The sequence below is a fragment of the Mastigoproctus giganteus genome, chromosome 3 (genome assembly GCF_048544385.1).
Source record: "Mastigoproctus giganteus isolate SK-2022 chromosome 3, ASM4854438v1, whole genome shotgun sequence".
NCBI lineage: Eukaryota > Metazoa > Arthropoda > Arachnida > Uropygi > Thelyphonidae > Mastigoproctus > Mastigoproctus giganteus.
Window position 1 is genome coordinate 172966037 of NC_143577.1, and position 20934 is coordinate 172986970.

The 20934-nt window shown below is 32.6% G+C and overlaps 1 long non-coding RNA gene across 1 annotated transcript in view; it reads left to right on the forward strand.

Annotated features, from left to right (window-relative positions):
• Window positions 1-20934, forward strand: part of LOC150088413 (uncharacterized) — a 71958-nt gene that overhangs the window by 23913 nt on the left and 27111 nt on the right. The window contains exons 3-4 of the long non-coding RNA XR_016546736.1: window positions 8233-8292; window positions 8523-8608. This is a non-coding gene — a long non-coding RNA (uncharacterized LOC150088413). The remainder of the gene's footprint in view (window positions 1-8232; window positions 8293-8522; window positions 8609-20934) is intronic.

Here is a 20934-nt window from a genome sequence, read left to right on the forward strand (position 1 = left end):
ATTATGGGTGGTTGGCCCCAGTTGAAGTCATCTAGATTGTCGGTAAAAAGCGATAATATTATTATTATTTATTTTTTTTTTGCGTTTTCTTAGGTCTCTGATGGTATTATTATTGGATTGATTTACTTTTTCTAATAATTTTCTATTATCCTTAATATATATAGAAAAGGGGCCACCTTATTCATTCCTTTTCTCAATACAGTGAATAATGATAAAATCCTGACAGTTCAAACTAGCTAAAAATACCATATTACATGGAAATACAGTGGTCACAATTTGTTTTTGCTAATATATAAACTATTTCAAATACAGCAGTTTTTGTAAGATTAACTTTCACTCAAAATATTAATAATTATGCTAGAGACATTAGAATATTCAGAAGGTGAATTTTTGTACTGCTACTTCAGATTGTTTAATGTAAATTTGATAAGTTGGTGATGCAAGTTCTTTAAATTATGTAATTTAACCTGTGGGAGCCAGTGAAACTGACAGGAAAAAGAAAAGTTTTACCCCCTTTCCTGATTGATGATGCCCTTCTGTTTAATGTAATAGCTTGGTTTGAACCTCTTTTATTATAGATTTTTCCACTTTACTAAGCAGTCACCTTTCGTTCCACATTTGCCAGGCACCTCCGTAGCCAGGTGGGAAGGAGCAGCAGTGCGTAACACACGCTTCTTGATTAGACCGGGGTTCGAGCCTGTCACCACCAAATACGGAGGATGCGGAAAGGTCAGGGAATGACCACTGCACCGGAGGAATATGGCCTTAGTTGCTAATGCTCCTAAAAACCCAACAACAACAACATCCACATTTGCCTTGCATTAAGATATGGCTTCTATTATAAATATAATTTTAAAATCTAAGATTTCCTCTGCCAAGCTATCAAGCCTATTTCACTGTAAAAATTGATAATTGAATTGCTAATCACTTAATTCTTTAAAGTTAAAGTTGTTTGAACTATTTTTATACCATATGAAAGATTAAAAAACACTTCTGCTTCTCTTCTTACAGCTTTGTTACTTTCTACAATACCAGCAACATGGGGTGGCAGTCATAACTCAAAATTCCAAATTACACAATAAAGTTATTATGTAATTTGGAATTATGTAATGAAGTTATTATGAAAGTTACCACCACTGCTTTTAACTATGGTTTAAAGCAGTGGTGGTAACTTCCTTCTAGGTCAACATATGACAACAACATACTATGAGAGCCGACCAGGCTAGCTGGGTGGGTAAAGTGCCTGCCTGGCAACCCAAAGGTTGCGGGTTCGAATTCCGCCTCGGGTTTGGATCAGAATACCCCAAAAACCTTGGGAGGTGCATTATGGCCACAGAAGCCGATGTGCCAACAACTAACAAAAAAAACAAAAAAAAACCTGAGGAGATGTAAGAAAAGAAATACAGTAGTCCATTAAGTCTTGCTAATATGATATTTGACTTACTGCAATGATTAAGCTCTTGCTAAATAATTTAATGTTACTGTCAGTAATAAATATTATAAACAAGTGAAGTGCTTTTATTTAGAGTATTTAGTCTTGATGAATATGAGTTCTGGTGTGTTATGTGATAAAAGCACAGTTGAAGATAAGTTTATTTGTTAAATTTAATTTTACATGACTTACCAATGAAAACTTGGAAAAGTCCAAGTTATAAACTATTATTTATTAATAATGAAACAACTATGTGCAGTCATGCATCTGTTCAGTTTTATTTTCACCAGTCCACTAGCTACTGTTGGAATCAATTTTACTAATCACATTAAGATTTTTCCCCTCATAGTAGATTTGAGTATTTCAAACTGATCCAACTGCATCACTTGCATGTTTTTAATGGATTTTTGACTACCATAAATGTGTAATAGTTGCTGGAAAAAAATATGAAGCAGCATTGATCTTATTGTTTGGCATTTGAATTCAGTGTCATGTTCACCTTGCATACAAAGTGACTATTTTTCAGAATGTTTCTCATAGTTGTATTATGACTTGTGATTAGGTTCCAGAGGAAGATCTTTATGCTGCTGTCCACATATACTGTGTATACCAAGCAGCAAAGGCTTGCATTTAAGACCACTCCCAAAACAGTGGACTGTTGGGATCTTGGCATGTCATCCTATACAGTTTTTTTTTAAACTAAAATGAATCACTAGGAGTTGTAGCTTTACTTTTATTTGTTATCCTCAGTGTTATTTTGTTTGAATTATTGAGCCATGCCAGGTAATTCTTGACCAAAGTAGTTCAGTTTTTCCTACTTTCACAACTTGGGCCTGAACCTCTATGGTTTGTTCCTCTTGGTTACTATCCACCTTGTGGTTTGTCATGTTTCACTATCTTTTCACAAGTAGTTAACGCTTTACTATATCAAATGTCTTAACCTCAGTCCAGCATGTTTCTGCGACTCCCATGGCTTTCCAAAGCCTTGGAGGTGTTACCATAACTTGCAGTATGTATGCATCTTATTAGTATTAGAGGAATAATCATTTCATATGAGTTATTTGGTGACTTAGAGGATGTGATGTTTTTAGGTGGTTATAAACTTAGAAGGTTGTATTAACTCTGATCCATAGTTTGTAAGGGATGTTAGCCTATCATTGAGATCATTACCCTCTTTTGTAAGTGTAATTTGCAGCTGAATTTGAATTAGAATTTGAATTTGCCAATCAAGTTTTTGGGATAAATAGTAAGAAAATTGAAAACAGGCACTTCTTAATTCTGATAATTGAATAATGTCATTTTTTTTTTACCTTTGTGAAACAAAAATCCTTAAAAACTGTCTTGCCTTAAAGTAGTTTAATTTTTTTTCTCAAACACTTCTTGATTGACAGCTCTATAGAAGTTTTCATACAGTCTTAAATCTAAATTTTTATTACAAAACACATTAAGTCACAATTTAAGTCACTCTTCACATTTATGTCACCATAAATGTGAAGAGTGACTTAAATTGAGTGTTTAATTTTAATTGTTGGCTAAAAATTTATTTTCTGTATCTTCCTGTATGTAGATGTGGCTTTTTGTTCCTTGGTATGGTTTTGAATTTGTTTTTGCAGAGTTATTGCACCATATACACCATATTTATTGTACTATTCACTCATAGTAATGCTAGTATGGGAAACTGATGCTGCAAAGCTTAAAATTGTTTTCTGGTTCAAGTTTATTTATAAAGGTGTCCTCTCACATGATCTAATGATTATTAATTGTTTCTAATTATTCTAAACTTATCTTTTTGAAAGATCCATTTGAAGTATTTGTTATTTTTCAATGATAAACACAACTGACAAAACATTTAGGTTAGAGAAATAATGACATGCAAATATTCAGATTTTGTGCACTTCATGGCATGTCAAATTTAAAATAAATTTGAAAATGAAGTGAACAATGGCATCTGACGTTCATATTTTTTCAATTTTTAAAAGCTGAAGTAAAAAGAAATGTGCATATTTCAAACTTTGTATGATTAATGGTTTTTAATTTAACAAAATGTTTTTTGAAAATAAAAGGTGTAAAAATAGCATTTCTTTTTTTTTTATTAAATTTTTTTTATTAAAAACTAAAATGTGTACAGTAAGTATTGCAGTCCATTAATTAAAGATTAAATATTGGCATCTTCAAGCAGAATTAAAAGAAATCCATAGAACTTTTCTAGAAATTAAGGTTTGACCTGTCAGATGTAGTGCCACAATGTTTGTAACAATTAGTGGTGTCATGACTACAGGGTTAAAGAATCTTTTATAGCTATACTTCGTGAGAAAGTGATGTTCATGGGAGCTCTTACTGTAGAAATACTAAGTTTTATTCAGAAATGCTAGGTAGTAGTTTTTGTTTGCTGTATACCTAATATGCCCACAAGGTTAAGACTGTTAAGGTGACTAAGGGCATTTTCCCAGATAAGCAAAATTGTTTTCAACAAAAGTAGGTTTATTCAAACTGCTTTGGTTTACCTGTTTTCTGGGGTATTTTGAAATGAAGCACTAGTGACAATTTCAGTTTCAAATTGCCTGTGGCATTCCCACAAATCACTTGTGATTCTTTTATGGCCATAAAAACTTGACTTATAATAGTATGGAAGATATATTCAAAAACATTCCTGTGTCATTCAGTTGTGTCTTGGCTACTTGTTTTAATGCCACTCCATAATAACTTTTTTTCTTCAATATGATTCCTGTCAAGTGAATTTTTTTTTGTTAGGATTGGTGCAAAAAAAAAAAGGTATCTGAGGTTGTTTTGGCCTGAATTAGGAATAAAAGGGAATTTTCAAAATGGCAGTCAGGAGGGGGGGGGGGAGAGAGAGAGAGAGAGAGAGAGAGAGAGAGAGAGAGAGAGAGAGAGAGATTATTGATGCAAAAGTTTCATTTGGTTTAGATGAGCAGTCTCCTGAGAAAGGTGGGCTTAAACTTTTCATTGAAAACAGGAGAAATTATTACTGGTTTTAGTAGTGGCAAAGAATACAAAAAAGCAAGTTTATAAAGCATCCAGCAAAAAAAAAAAAAACCCACCCTTCCCACATTACCTGTGCATGCCTTTCAAAAATTTGCTTAGTTTTTCCTTGAATTATTTCAAACTGCCCACTCCTACAACAACAGGTTGATTCTAAAAATGTCTTGGCTAAATGCCTAATAGTATGAAAAGGTTTTGTTTATGCATGGGTAATGCACACACATTTCTACTACCAAGGTAGTTTCAATGCATTGTTTTAATTGTATCTCATATTGTGAATACTTTCACGTGTGGCTGAGGTATTGCACTGCATTGAATAAGTAACACTTCACCAGTGGAGAAGACTAATGTTACTTATTCTCGGTGGATACCATTACTGAGACGGCACCTTTTCGTAAGCAACTACTCTAGCACAAATAAAGGCATACTTTTACAGCCAAGTGTAAGTAAACAGTGTTGGTTTTACTATTAAAAACATTTTTATATTAAGGATATTTATAGTTCTGGCAGGTAGATCAGGATAACAGAAAGGTAAGGCTGACTAATATTCAATTTTAAATAGTTAACAATTTATATTGCTTAAGTGCAAGTATTATTTATGAGGGGGCCAGTGTTTAAAGTTAACAGCATTAATAATGCATAGTAAAAAGTTTGATTAACAATATCAGAGTAAGAGCTGTATTGTTTACTTACAGTAAGATCGAGTTTACTATCCGTTTATGATAGATTGCACTAACAGAAAAGCCCAATAAACAGGTGACTGCTAATTGTTTTATGGTTGTGACCTCCAGAAATCAGACTGAACTACATGGTACAGTCGGAGACAATCGTAGGGTAATCTCCAGTGCTTCGGTCTCCTGCCCCGATTAAACAGCATTTTGTCCCAAATAAACGGCTGCCCCGATTTACCGGTGGCCCAAATAACCAGAATCCACTGTACCTGATTTAAAATAGTCTAACTTTGTTATGAGCATCAGGGGATCAACAATTTCCTTGTTATAACCATTACTCATATCAGTGAGTTAAACCTATCTTCTATTTTTTAAAATTCTCAATAACTTAATAAATTCAAAAAACAAAAATATTAGAGGAAAAAAATAGTATATACCTACATATTATTTGTATTAATATGCTTGTATAGATATGCAATACACTTAATAGTAAACAATTTATTTCTCTGTAATTAAAAACACACTAATTAATAAAAAAATTCAATTAGACTTTTCATTTATTTATGAATCTTTAAATTGATGTTTGTTTTAAAGATTTTGCTTCGATATTTCTCAAGTTTCCCCTTAAAACACTCAATGCATTAAGTCTCATTATTTGACCCAGTTCCTTCAAAAAAATTGACTGTCCGTTGCACCTTGAGCTTGGGAGATTGTCTGCACTGATTTTGATTCACTTACACTTCTCATCATATCATCACAATCCTTTTATCATCTTTGTTGAGCATAGCATCTACAATGTGACTCTGTTGGAAGACCACTACTTAACAAGTTGTCATCGACTCGTACAAATTCAGCGATGTTATTATTAAAACCTACAATGTTACGTAGCAACCATTTGGATAATGGCAAGTTATTTTTTTCGTTTCTATCATCTTCATTTACGATTGAAATTTCATTAGAATTTAATTTCAATTCCTCAAAGAAATTCAGTATTTTTCAGTATGGTTTGTCGAAGTATAATGTTGTTCCACACATTCAATAAATTTATGGCATTCAATATTGATATGTACTCATTAAGTTTCTGTTCTTTTTGACCGATCAGATGTAAGACTAAATCTTTTATAAAATCCTTTCAAACTCTTGTCTCTTCAAACCTATGTCTATTGGTTGTAAAATTAATGTTGCATTGGGATGCAGAAACACTAGCTTAATGTTGGACAAATTTTGAAACTGGGGATGTGTAGGACAGTGATCAACTAACAAAATATTTTCTTTTTGAATAGCTCTTTATTCCAATATTTACGTATTGCTAAAAATATCCGAAGTCATCCAAACTTGTTTGCAGTGTAATCCACAGGAAGTTTCTTTACTTTTTGAAACACTGAGGTTTTAATGATTTTCTGATATATTTTTTTTATCAGTTCCTGTCATATTTGCATATATCATCATGAGTTTTTTTTTTTTTTTTTCTCCCACAAACATATTTTCCCCATTTGAATTTAAATGTATTGGCAGGTGTAAAATTATAAAGTCCTGTTTCATCAGTGTTGTAGATGTCTTCATCATTGAAATCTTTACTGATTTCTGCCCAAAGTAAATCCATTCATTGGCAATTATTGGACATGCAGATAGAGATTCTCCACTAATTTTTGCATAAACGATGTTATATCACTTTTTAAATTGATCCAGCCAATTGTTACATACAAAATTGTCACATCCAAATTGTTTAGCAAATTTGTCCGCTTGAGCCTCCAAGATCGGACAGTCTCTTGAAAATCCAGCACTTTGTGTCGTGAACCATTAAAGCAATGCTTCACTGAAGTTTGTAAACTTGCACTTTGTAAATCCCCCCCCCCCTCCAATTATGTTCTTTTCCAGTGCCGATATGTAAACATTTATTCTTCCACAATGTCAATACTGTTGAAGAGGACAACTTTTTTTTTTTTTACACACTTCAACATTTTTTTTTTTGCACCGCGTTCTAACTTGCGAATAATAGACTTTTTTTTGCAAATCATGAGACACTTTCTTTTGTTAGTAGACATCTTTCCAAAGAAAGGGTTAGTTTATAACTGATTTTACTTTAAAATGACAGTGAAGTGATTTGCATACAAACTTAAAGTCCCAAAATTTATGGTTCAGTGAATACCTAGACAATCTGTAAATGGGGTAATGTGACAAGCAGAATGCCAATGCGCTATTGTATAGCCCCCCCATCCCCAAAAGGACAAGGTCATAAACTGGCTAATCCGATGCAGGTGTCACAAAAGCTAAGTTGCCATTTTCATTTTTGTCTATTCCAAGAATCAGGTTTTTTCAACTACCTGATTAAGAATGTTTACATGTTTGCATAGTTACGAAAATTTGTACTGTATATCCAAGTAGTATGCTCATAACAGTGAGCATACTACATGTATGGGAATATGCATAAATGAAAATCATTAGGGCTTTTTGCTTATTAAAGCTGTGATCTCGTTATTTCTGTGCTCGTTATAACCAAGTTTGACTGTATTTTGCTTTACCCAGTTAATGTGCGGGGGACATCCTTGTAAAAAACTGAGTATGAAAATGTCACACGTGGAAATTTAGCAACATTCTGTCTAGGTGTGTCATATTTCAGGTTGATATTCATGCCCAAAATGAATTTGTTTTACATAAGTTGATAGTAATTAGCTGGATTTATAGGGTGAGTGAATTGTAATATGAAGGCCAATGTTCTTAGCTAATGTTATTAATTGCCATCTTGTCTACATGTTGCTTATTAAAAATTGATAACGCATAAGGTCAGTAAGGTTCTTCTGGATATTGAGTTTGTAACATAACCAACCTAAAAATATATATACCATTTTTATATTCTCATTGAGTAATTGTACTTTTTTCATAGCAAAATGAACAGTTCAGCTGACATACATTTACTATTTAAATGTGAAATTTAAGTGTTAATATGTAAATTTTTTTTTTTCTTCTTCCAAATAAGATTTGTAAAATACTCAATTTCAAATGCATTGTTTGTTAAGATGAGTACTTTTTACTACATTGTTTTAACTTAATATTACGTTGAAATAATATCTAAAAATAAAATGTTTTCTGTGTTGTTTTTTATTGAAATGGTGAATTTCTTTTATCTAGTTAGTGAGAATGGCTGAATAATTTGAAAATTAAAGCATCTCAAACTTGTAGCTGATACAGGTACAAAAACTTAATATTCATTATTCTTTTATGATTTCTTAATGATTATTTTGTTTTAATTTTTGAGTTAAATCACTTGTATATGTACTTTGGTTGATGAAATAAAGTAATCTTATTTTTGTGCAATTGGTGTCATCTTTCTCAAAATACCATACTATGTCTTAATTGTTTAAGAACATTTTTGGATGCAGACTTAACACTAAGATTTGTAATTGCTTTTTATACATTAGAATGAAACCAGCATGAACTGGAACCTACTGTTAGCACTTCGATCAATCCCTACCCAAGCTTTGGTGTACTTTATCATAACAAAGTGGTAAGCATTCTGTCATCAGAAGAGTATTTGTAAAAGCAGCATTCCATTTCTTTAAATAAACATTTAACTGAATTTTATTGTTTAAACTTGAGGGATGAAGAATTATTTTCAATGACATAAGGGGACTTATTTCCCTTTACTTCCCTCTTTTTTTTTTTTTTTATACTATTGGGTTGGGCCGGAGATTAATTCTACATAAGGAAAGAATTTGGTAAGTTGTATGTTCTGTGGGTATAAATTTATGTATTAAAGGAATATAGACTTCTAGTTTGAATATTCTCATCAGCTGGAAAGTTTACAAAATCTTTTAGTACATCTTATTTTCCCACCTGCATATGGCTTTTTGTTTTAACTGGCTTACACAGTAGACATTGGTAAATATCTTATTTCGTCCTCTTAACAGGTATGACAGGTTTTACATATTACCAGGAGGGCAAATGGAAGAGAGAGAGCGAGAGCATTTATAACTTTAAAAACTTTCGATTGTAGGAACAGCTGTAAAAAAAATGAATTTTATATTAAACATTAATTATTATTATTTTTTATTTTTGAAAATAAGATACCTCTGCAGCACAAGGATATTTTCATCTTTTTATTTAGGGAGTCTTGAATATTATCTCACTTGCATTTGATTGACTGTAATCAAATTTCACTTGAGAAACCCATGCATTTCAATAATTGGAGCCAGATTCTGCTGTGCTGCTAATTTTAAATTCATGATTTTAAGCACAATATTTTTATGTGTGCATATAATTTTCCAGAATTAGTTAATTTAGAAAAGGTATTGAGGGTTGGGCACAACTTCATTTGGAAGCTCATGTGGGGGCTGAGATCTCACGTGAATTTTGTTGATCAACAAATTATGTAGACTTGTAACAGCTTCTAAAAAGTTAATGTTTATTGTAAGTAAAAAAGCCAAGATAAATATAGTAAACTTACTTTAAAAACCATTAAGAAATTCTAGAACACTATAAAAATAGCCAACCCTGGATTTTATGTACTAATAGGGAAATGCAGTGTCCATTATTTGTCAAATTTCCACCAAATCAAAAATTTTCGATCATTTTTACCCCTACATAATTGGTAACTTAAGTCTTTGTACATTTTTTTTTGTACATTTTCTATAATTTTGTTTTTATGTAATATTGCAATATTAAAATTTTATGAAAAAATGTATCCATTATATTTCCCTAGTTGTAAAAAAATGAATAAAAAAAGTGGCACGGTAGATGGATTTATGTGAAATATCCTGTGCATTTCTTTTAGGTATTTTGATTCGTACTGCAGTAGTAATAACTACAGGAACTATGATTGTGACACTTTTCAAAAATTCTAAAAATTAACTCTCGTACTGGTCACGAAAAATGTGTTACTTGCTCTAATCACATTACTAATGAGTGCCCAGCATAGACTAGTGGTGTGAGCGTGGGAAGTGTCTGGCAGACACTGCAGATGATGTCACTTCTTAAGAACATCACCTCAATGTCGGCAAAACTGCGAGCCCATTGTTAAAATATTCACAACTCACTAATGGTTAAAAGGTGATTTTCAAACATTGAGCATTGTTAGATGCAATTCCTTCTTCAGTTATGCAATTTGATATCCACAAATAGGTTATATTTAGATTCTGCAAAGATCTTTGAATAGGTGATTTAACTCTAAGAAATCTTTCAGTCATATTTTCCTTTGTATTCCAACAGGTTTTGCAATCCAGTAGCAGTTGCAATTTTTTTATACAGAATTTATAACTTTGTGGTATGGTCTTTCGTACTGGTGATTTTCTGAATAGTATCACAATTTTATGAATTTCCTGTGCCATTCTGAACATATTTGCATCCATAAATTGATATATCCACTTTAGTTTTTCTGAAACTAATTCATGTTCTTGTTACAAGGCATCACATCTGAATTGTTGCTTGCTTCATGGTTTTTTTTTTTTTTTTTTTTTGAATAAAAAAAAAAACCCTCCATAACTACCAAGTGAATAGCATGCCTGGTGAGTTGGGGCCAGTTTTCCAAATTTTACCATGACAGTGGCTCCTTCAAAACTAATCCCGAATGTTTTTCGATTTTAATCGATGTTTGTTTGTCTTTTTGGTAGAACAAGAACCCTGTATTCACATTAAACTCAAATTTTGTCTCCATAATATATATATAATATATAAAAGATTGTATTAAAGAGTAAAAACATATTCATGTATTGGCAGTTTTTAAAACTAGTTCACTCATCTATGAGTTGACTAATTTTTTTCTTTTCTGCTTTCATTTTACTGATTTCTGATACTATTTCTTGTTTTTTAATTTCATGAAATTTGTATATCAATTTCATTACTTTGGATGGTTGTTTTGGCAGTGTACACCCTTGATCTTAAGCTGTTCTGAATAAATTCACTTCTGCAAATGGTAGATGGAATTCAGTCAGTAGCTAGCTCTGAAACAATTTTTCAAGTGTAGGGCTATTATTGTTAATCATAAAAAAAAAAAAAAAATATATCAATGGTTTTAACAATTTTGGAAGTGTAAGGAACAGTCTTCTTTCTGGCTTTGTTTCATATGAGGAACACCAAGTGCCTAATGTAATCACATGTAATGTTGTGATGCTTTACATCCTAGTATTTATTTTATTTTTTTTTATATACAGAGGTGCATTACTTTATCATAATTTCTCTTGAAATATTTCCATACATCATTTATCTGTTCATCTTCTATGATAAATTGCCAGAAAACAATTTAAGAAAATTAAGAATTATGTTTCAATATATTTCTATTAAAATTACTTTACAAAAAACTTGTACTAACAAGCTGTTTCATTTAGGTGGAATTGTTCTAATGAGCATTTGATTTATATTATTTACAATGAATTTAGCAATCAGGATTGAAAACAAATAATTAAAATGTTCACTTGAAATGAGTTGTTGAATTTCAGAAAGTATACCCAAAGCCTGAACAGGGTTGCTGCAAATAATTATGTATGAGAGTTAGATACATTTATTCCTATTCTTTAATTTAGAAGCTTGAGTACAGCTTGCTGTGTTAGCTTTCACAAGGATCTAAAAGCTGTAGATCTCATGGACAAAATTTGTGATCATAGATGCTATCGCCCAACTGACTGGTGGATGCACTCATTAAGTTTTCTGAAACTTAATATAAGTAAGCTTTAAAATCATTCAGAAAAATGAAGTCTCCTTTGAATTTTCTAAATCCACTCCTATACTGTTTAGTTAACTAAGTGTACTTAAAAAAAATTGATCACTACAAAATCATTTGAATACAATTAAAATGTTACCAGACAGAATGAGGTAGGTACAGTTAATCAGCTTTCTTGATTGTGGAATTAAACTAAACTCAGCTTAAAAAAAAGCTGAGCTTGAGTAAAGGTAAGAATAAATTTATTACTCCCAAGGAAAGCTAACCTATTAAAACTGGTGAAAATGCTCTTTAGGCACTGAAGGACAAATCATTCTGCTGATAATTTCACAACACTAGACAAAATTGGAACCTAAGCTACAGTTGTATTTTGTGTGGGTGATGCAAAATAAAAGGGAAAGAGGTGATAGGAGAATGGGCATTGTTTAATAATTTGTGGTAACATTGTTGCAGGGCTCTGTAGAATTTACATGATATTTTGTGTATGTGAGACAACTATTAATTTTGTTTTCATATTTGTATGATAACCATTAATTGTTTTCATACTTGTATGAAGTAATGTCACATGATACTGTTTTAGCAATATTCACTAAGTTGGAGCAAATTTTTTTTATCAAAAATCAAAGTTGCAAATGCACAGAATAGCTGTAGGTTGGGTGATTACCAATATACAGAAGGGGATGCTGCCAGTGGTATCAGGCATCTTCAAGAGGTGGCAACATGTCTGTAATGAGGAAGAATATTTTATGGAAGGACTGCGACTTGGCAATAGAGGATAAATTTTGTTTATTTAAAAAGTGTTGCCACTAATCTTCAAAGCCCTTGTAGTAGTGCTCATGTCCTCCACTCTCAAAGTGACCTAAAGAGTGCCAATTAATACTCAAGAAGTACTGAAAGAAAACTCAAACAAGTGCTGGCACCAATAAACTAAAAACCTTGGCGTACATGTAAGCTAAAAGAAACTGCAGGTCTAATTGTCCTTTACCTCAGTAGTAAAAGGAGAGGAAGGATGTGAATGTCTGGGATAAACAGAGGGCAAATATGGAACAACTAGAGAAGAACAAAACAGCTGCAGATTTCTCTAACGAGAATCTTCTATGACCAAGGATTGTTATATTGGGAGCAATTACTAACAGGAAAGCCATACCATTATGATTCTAGTTTTATTTTTTGATGTTCTTTGGCCATTGCAATTCACTTTTCCCACTGATGGTCTTGATCCCATTGGAAAAAAAAAAAAGAATTACCTTGGTCCTCCAACCACACACATACAGCTGCAACCACTGAATTGATGCATATTTCTTCCCACAGATGTTGTCCTTCAGCTTGAGGAACAAATAAGTCACTAGGGACAATATCTGGGGGAAAAATGGGGGGGGGGGGGTCTGAAACAATTGAAATCCTGAAGTCTGTATGGCAGTCATTATAATCTGGGAGGTGTGACTGAGTGTATTGCTGTGAAAAAGGAAGACACCTTTTGGCAGTTTTCCATGTTCTTGATGTCTTCATAAAGTTACCTTATGAGGTTGCCATAGTATGCACCAGTGACAGTGGTGCCTCTTTCCAGGTACCATATTGGTTGGCATGTGAGTAGGGACTGAAAGTTTGATATATGATCCTTAAAATTGTGGATTAACTTATATGCAGGGCCTAAAATCTGAACTTAAAAATCAATAGCAAATGAGAGAGATACTAAACATTTAAAATCTTGTTTTTAAAATATTTTAAAGATAAAACATGTACATATGGTTATAAATATTAAACAAAATTCAGTATACAATACACTTTATCTTGCTAATACAATTTACAAAAAGCAAGTTACATATCCAGATCTTCACTATTGGATAACAAATTTTTTTTTTTTTTTTTTGTAAGTGATTTTGTGATGTTGGTACAAAAAGCACCTGCAAAAAAAAAAAAAAAAAAAAAAAGGGTTCTATTAAACAGGTTTGGTAAAGTGATATATACTACTTGTTAAAAAAAATACTGGGTAATCATTTGCTAGTAGGTTAGAATATTAACTTTTTGTGAATGCCCCTTGTTCATCTTTGAGGCTAATATATTGGTTTCTACTTTCATGTTTCTATTGCCAACTGTTAAAATGCCCATCAATGAAAACTCCTTAATCTTGTGGTGGTGCTGCACCTGTGTTGGTTCCACTTGAATATAATGAATCCATGTTAACTGTGGATTCATGTTAATTCTATTATTTGAAAGTAGTGCAGTGCAAATTCAACTTTTTGAAAGTAAAGTCCCTCCTGTGCTGTGAGTATAAAGGCCATTACATTAATGCTTTGAATTTGCAATTCAAGTATTACTTGCTTTTAGACTGCCCATAGTGTTTAATGAATGGAAGATACCACCTTTTGAATATGTTATGTAAGTTTATTCTGCTGAGAGCATAAAGAATACTAGAATAGACTGTAGAGTTATTTAAGCTTGACTTCCTTTTTAAATACTTTTTTATGCTTTATTTTTCACATGCAAGAGGCACACCAAAGTGTAACTTCTCTACAGCTTTAATTTCAGCACTGATCAGATCTACTTTTTGTCACCAGTTATCTTAGAGCCATGGTGACATGCAGAAGTTATAATAAAGAAATAGCACAGATAGCAAGCTTATCCATAATCGGACTTATAGGCTTGCCCATGACTTAGAGTTCTTAGTTTGCATTATTTAATTTAGCAAGCTTGGAATGCACTTTGGTGTTTTTTTTTTTTTTTTTTATTTATTATTAATCAGCTAAATCGAGGTCCATAAAATCTAGGATTTACTGTACTAACTCTAGGGCTTCATAAGTCTAATTATTTAGCCTAATAAAAAAAAAATATATGGAACTAGTTTTTTGAATAAGTATATCAATACAGTATGCATCCTTCCCTGATTTCCCAGTAAGTTGAGTAACAGCAAGAGACTAAGATGGTTAAGTTAAGGAAAAAAAATTTAATTGGCATTAAGGCAGTAAGCATTTGTGCTTTTTTTTTTTTTTTTTTGTTAATAATTTCATGTTATTTTTGCTGTTAGTGAAATGAAAGGTTGTTGATAACTATATTTCCCCAGGATATCACTGCAGTCCAACCAGTGCTTACTGTCAGTGTTGCATGGTGGTTAATGTTGCTGCCACCGAGAAAGTACAGAGAAAGAAGAGGGATTCAGGTGCTTCAGATCAACAGGAAGTGGGTTGTGATAGAACTTTTTCTTTGGTAAGCAAAGATCGACTAATTGAAAAGAAGCTGGAAGACAAAATATATCATTGTACAACTTTATAGTTTATCTGCATTACATTAATAGGTTGACTTCTCAGTTATTTTCCATTGAATGAAATTAATTGGTATGATATTAATTTAAATACATTGGTATTGAAATTAATTTCAATAAGTAAGGCATTGGTATGAAATTAATTTCAATACATTGGGGAAATTCCTAGATGCAAAATTGAATAATGCTGATTCAGAACTCTGAAATCAAGTAAATATCCTGAAGGATGGTTTAATTTGTACAGATAATCTTTCTGTGGATGAAAAGAGGCTGCCCTTTTAGGGGTAAAACTACTTTAGAACACTTACATGGAAAATATTTATGCCTGCATTTGGAATAGAATAAACTAAAGGTGATTTGTGGCCAGAATACAGCGGACCTCCGCTTTATGATTGGTTCCCTATCTGATCAGATCACTTTATGATGAGGACTCTCCATAATAAAATACCGTTCACTGTACGATATGTAGTAAGTGCCAGTCATCGTGATCACGTTTGTGAATTGAATTTTAATTCTACTAAACGGCTGTTCTAATAAGTGGAAATAGGAATATTATCTACAGGCTATAAAAGTAAAGATATAAAGCACAAATTTACACTTTTATTACCTTATCAATTAACAAAATTAAATAAGTGAAAATTGGAAGAATATTTTATATTCTTAGCAAAATAAAAGTAAATATATGCTTAAGTACATAGCTTAATTAATACTGTAATTAATTAATCACTGACTCTTTTTTTTGGGGGAGGGTTGTAAAATTTAAGTTCTTTTTTAAAAAAATAAGCAATCAATAACAAAGCACAGCCTGCACAAATTGCAACTAACATGATATACTCAAGTGAGATAGAGTAACAAGCTTAAAAAGTAGGAGTGAAGAGAAGATTCTGAAAATTTATTTTTGTTTTTTTATGATTGAAGATTTCATGGAAGGGGAAACATTTCACCCTAATAATGTAAAACCCCACAGAATTCCAGCTATTGGTATTATCACAAATGCAATAAGATAGTTTACTAACCATTTATAATAGATTGGTTAGTAAACTAATTACACTTAGTTTACTAACCAATTTAGCACTTACGTTAGTAAACTAAAGGAAATTGCACTAAGTTCAGTAAATTGGAAATTTGCTTTTGTTTTATGGTAGTACCTTCAGAAATGTGCTTTAGAAAAATACCACAAAGTCTTTCAAAACTGATTCTTATAACTGAACATATGATAATGATGAAAGTGTAGTGCATTTTAATGATTTGAGTTGGTTTTTTGAGATTTTCTATAAAGTAGCCAGTTCTACTAAACAAGTGATCGTGTTAATTGGTGCCTACTTATTTCACTTTACGATGGGCTTGCAATTCTCTCCGACTGGATCAAGTGGTCCTTCCTCTCAGCCAATAGCAGCATTTGTAAATGTGTTGGCCACATGTTTTGTCTTTCCATTCTTTAATTGAAGTGGTTTTTTTTTTTTTTTTTGTATTGTGCTTTAATCAATATGTATGTACAATTTGTCATTATAAAAATCACCTTTTAGAGTGATGAATAATTTAGTTATATAGTGAAAATTTCAACTTCCAAAGTCTTGGAACGAATTACCAAAGAAGTTTTATTGGGTTCACATTGTAATATTTTCATCATACGATGATGTCTCTGGAATGGATTAATATTATTAAGTGGGTCCACTGTATTTGCTTACAAGACTTATCCAAACATCATTGTTTTAACTCATAAGTAGGTGTGCCAAAGTTCTAATAAACTGATCTGACCATAAAGATTAATGGTTAAGAAGTGGACCAGTAAGTGGAAGAAGTGGAGAAGCAATAGTTTTTTATGGTAAAATAAATGTTGCCCACTGTTTTGAATATCCTTCTGATACTTTTTTCCTCCTGAAGGATAGCCTTGGGATCTTAGGCTATTGTGCATGTCATAAGGGTTAAGAGGGAATATTTTGAAAAGTTTAAAAAAAAAAAAAAAACCCTGCATTAAAGGGAATAATGAAGTTGTATATGGGGGCAAATTTGTAGTTTGACAGAGATCAGGAATATATGCCTGAACAATCTTAGTCACTCTCTGATCTGATCTGTATGGTGCCATTGGCTACGTGGTTCTGTAGAAAGATGTTCAGTTTAGTAATTATTAATTCAGTCTTAAAAGGAAATCTAAAACTACAGTATAATTGTATGACAGAACTTGCACTTGCACACACTGGGTTGGATTTCCATTAGTGTAATGCCTACCTTATATGTTGTTGGGGGGGGGGGCACATTTTGCCTCTAATATAGCCAGTACTTATTTGATGGATTCCACAAGGTGTTACAGGATGGTCTGTGGTGATGCTACCATGCATTGTACAGTGTCTAGTAATGCCTGGCCATAGCATCAAATGTCCTTTTCTAGTAGGCCCCAAAAATACTGAATTGAGTTGAGATTGGAGTTAGGTGGCCATATGGGGATAGAGAATTCATTGTCATGTTTCTGAAACTAGTTGGCAACCTGCCACATCTTTTGGCATGGTGCATTGTCTTGATACACTGGAGTTGTTTGGATACACTGTCATCTTGGAGGAATGTGCTTGGTTGGTGATGATATAAAAGTAGGTGTTCACATTGAGGTATTAATTATTATTGGAGGACCCAGGAGGACCCATATTCCATGACAACAGTCCTCAAACCATAACACCACTGCCTCCAGCTGCTGAGGATCCATGACCTTGTGTTACATCCTCAATGTACATATGTCCATCAGCATGACAGAGTTGGAAATAAGATTCATTACTCTGGGCAACAGATTTCCACATGTCAGTGGTCCACTGTTGATGCTGACTTGCCCATGCAATACAGTTTGTCTTGCAGTGGTCATGGATACCCATGATGGCCATTGCCATAGCCTCTACAAGCTAATGTCTGGCACATAGTTCATGCACATGTTCCTACGTTGTACTGGGTGGTTAGCTGGGTCACTGCTGTGCCTCTGTGTTATGAGAGGAGACAATGCTCATCGTGATGTCAACAACATATGGCTTGTCCCATGTGTGATCTTTGGTTGGTTGTTTGACTGCTAAGATACTGGCATTTGTATGTCTTGGCTGTTTCACATTTCAAGTCTAAAAGATCTTGATGCTGCATGCTTCATCGCAACATTCAAATTGATTGTCACATGCTAAATAAAATGTTATATTAGCCAGTCCCAACTTTCAGCCTTCACCAGTGTCAGATTAGGCCATTCCTATACAAGGGGGTGTTGCTAATGCAGCACCAACTTGGTGCTGCATTAGCAACACTAATGATAAGTCATACTCTGAGTATGACTTATTTAGTTTTCTCAACAACAATTAGATCATGAGTGCTTTGTACCAAGAATAACGTGGAGTGCTGTGTTTGAGAGGCAAGAAAAGAATTTACAAAAGTGAAGTTAATGGTTCTGTATATCTGCAGAGATTTAGAAGGCTAAAATTTAGTGTGTGTATATGTAATGAATTAAGTTTGTAGAGAATATTAATGGTCAATTTTTTTTTTTTTTTTTTTGGTAGTTGTTGGCGCATCGGCTTCTGTGGCCATAATGCACTTCCTAAGGTTTTTGCAGTACTTTGATCCAAGTCAGAGGCAGGATTCGAACCCGCAACCTTTGGGTTGCCAGGCAGGCACTTTGCCCACCTGGCTAGCCCAGTCGGCAATATAATAATGGTCAATTTTGGGATGTTTAGAATATTTGGACATACCCAACAAGGTATGTCCATTTTATAGCAGTATTGTTATAAAATGGTTGCCGATGTTCATGATATGTTTGAATCTGCATTAATGAATTTACTTTTCTATGGTACTAAGAATAAAGATCTGCAAAAAAAAAAAAAATCTAAGCTCTTTCCAAAGCATATTAGGGAATCAGCTATATCGCAAATAATTAAGCACAAATTGCAAGAACTTTTTTAAGGAAGCCTTTAGTGTGAAATACTTAATGAAAAGAGGAATCCAAAATTGTGTATCTTGGCAAATATATTTGTGCCTTTTCTAAAGGTGTATCCTGTTATTGAGTACAGCGAACTTGGAATTGTATCTCTAACATACATACAATTTTATCATAACAGTGAAAGTTAATTCTTAGGATAGCTGAATCTGTGGCAGAATAATAGCTCAATAATAGAGCCTCAATTGTGGATAAATATAGTATCTTTTCTTATTGTTTAGATACTGTTTCTGAATAGAAACAAATAGTTTCATAATGGTACTCAAGTTCTATTTTGAGAAAACAAATGCTTGAATTAATGTTGCAGTAAACTTGTTTGAGATTTGCCTTCATAAACAAAGATTACATTTGTAATCTTGCTGTCATTCTTTTTAATTATTTTAAACAGGATGATTGTTTGAAAGAAATCATTGGGAGATATGAATTATTATTTTAAGTATACACCAAAAATAGGAAAGGAAAACCCACGAGACTGTCTCCTAGTTTCTTTGAGTAAAGTCAAAGCCTGAAATTTGCACAGTCAATTTATGCAAATTATAAGTTTGACATAATTTTCTGTTAAAAAAAAACAAACTCCCTTGAACATGGTAATTTCCACAGAAAGTGAATAAATCTTCCTTAATAAAAACTAAGAAAAATTGATTATTCTTCGATTGTAAGTGTTGCTTAATATTTAAATAATTGCTGTATTCCAATTCCTTTTAAAGGTTATACTAATAACTTAAAATAGCATTTTACAAATGTTTCATACCATTAATTTTTAGGTTTTATTCAAGAATCTAGTAATGGTTATATTAAAATCTTTTTAGATTTCCTTAAGGGGGAAACAAGCAGTATTATCAAAAATGCTTTGTTATAAGATAAAAGTAAGTATTCCTTTAAACAATTTTAAAGATTTTTTTTTTTTGGTTTGTCAGCCCACTCAGTTATTTTGGTTATACAGTCGATTCCGGTTATTTGGGACACGTTGGAACTAATGCATTTTGGCCCAATTAAGCTGCTGCCTCAATTATGCGAAGTTTCACGTAAATAGTAGTTAAAAATACAATGGACCCCCGCTTCATGATTGATTTTCTGTACGATCAAATCACGTTATGATGGACTTGCTATAGTAAAGTACTGTTCACTATATGATGTGTAGTAAGTGCCAGTCGTGATCACGTTTGTGAATTGAATTTTAGTTCTATTAAACAGCAATTCTAATTAGCAAGAATAGGAGGAATATTATCCACATGCTATAAAAGTAAAGATATATAGAGCACAAATTTACACTTTATTACCTTACCAATTAAAAAAATAGATACGTGAAAATCAGAAGAATATCTTCCACAGGTTAGCAAAATAAAAATAAATTTACACTTGCGTGCATAGCTTAATTAATACGTACTGTATTAATTAAGGTGGAGGTTAAAATTTAAAACAGTAAAAAAGATAAGCAATCAATAACAAAGAACATGGCACACACAAATCGCAAGTGAGAACGGAGTAACAAGTTACGAAGATTAAAAAATAGGAATGAAGAGAAGATTCTGAAAAATTGTTTTGTCTTGATACACTGGAGTTGTTTGGATACACTGTCATCTTGGAGGAATGTGCTTGGTTGGTGATGTTATAAAAGTAGGTGTTCACATTGAGGTATTAATTATTATTGGAGGACCCATATTATTATTATTATTATTGAAGTTTTTTTATGTAATCGAAGATTTCATGGAAGGGGAAACCACATTTCACCATAACATGAAAACCCACAGAATTCCAGCTATCGGTATTATCGCAAATTCAATAAGGTAGTTTACCATCTGTTTATAATAGATTGCTCTTAACAGAAAAGCCCAATAAATAGGGGACTGCTAATTGTTTTATGGTTGTGACCTCCAGAAATCCGCATGTAGGGTAATCAAGTGCTGCAGTCTCATGCCCCGATTAAACATGTTGTCCCAATTAAGCAAAGTAAACCCTGGCTAT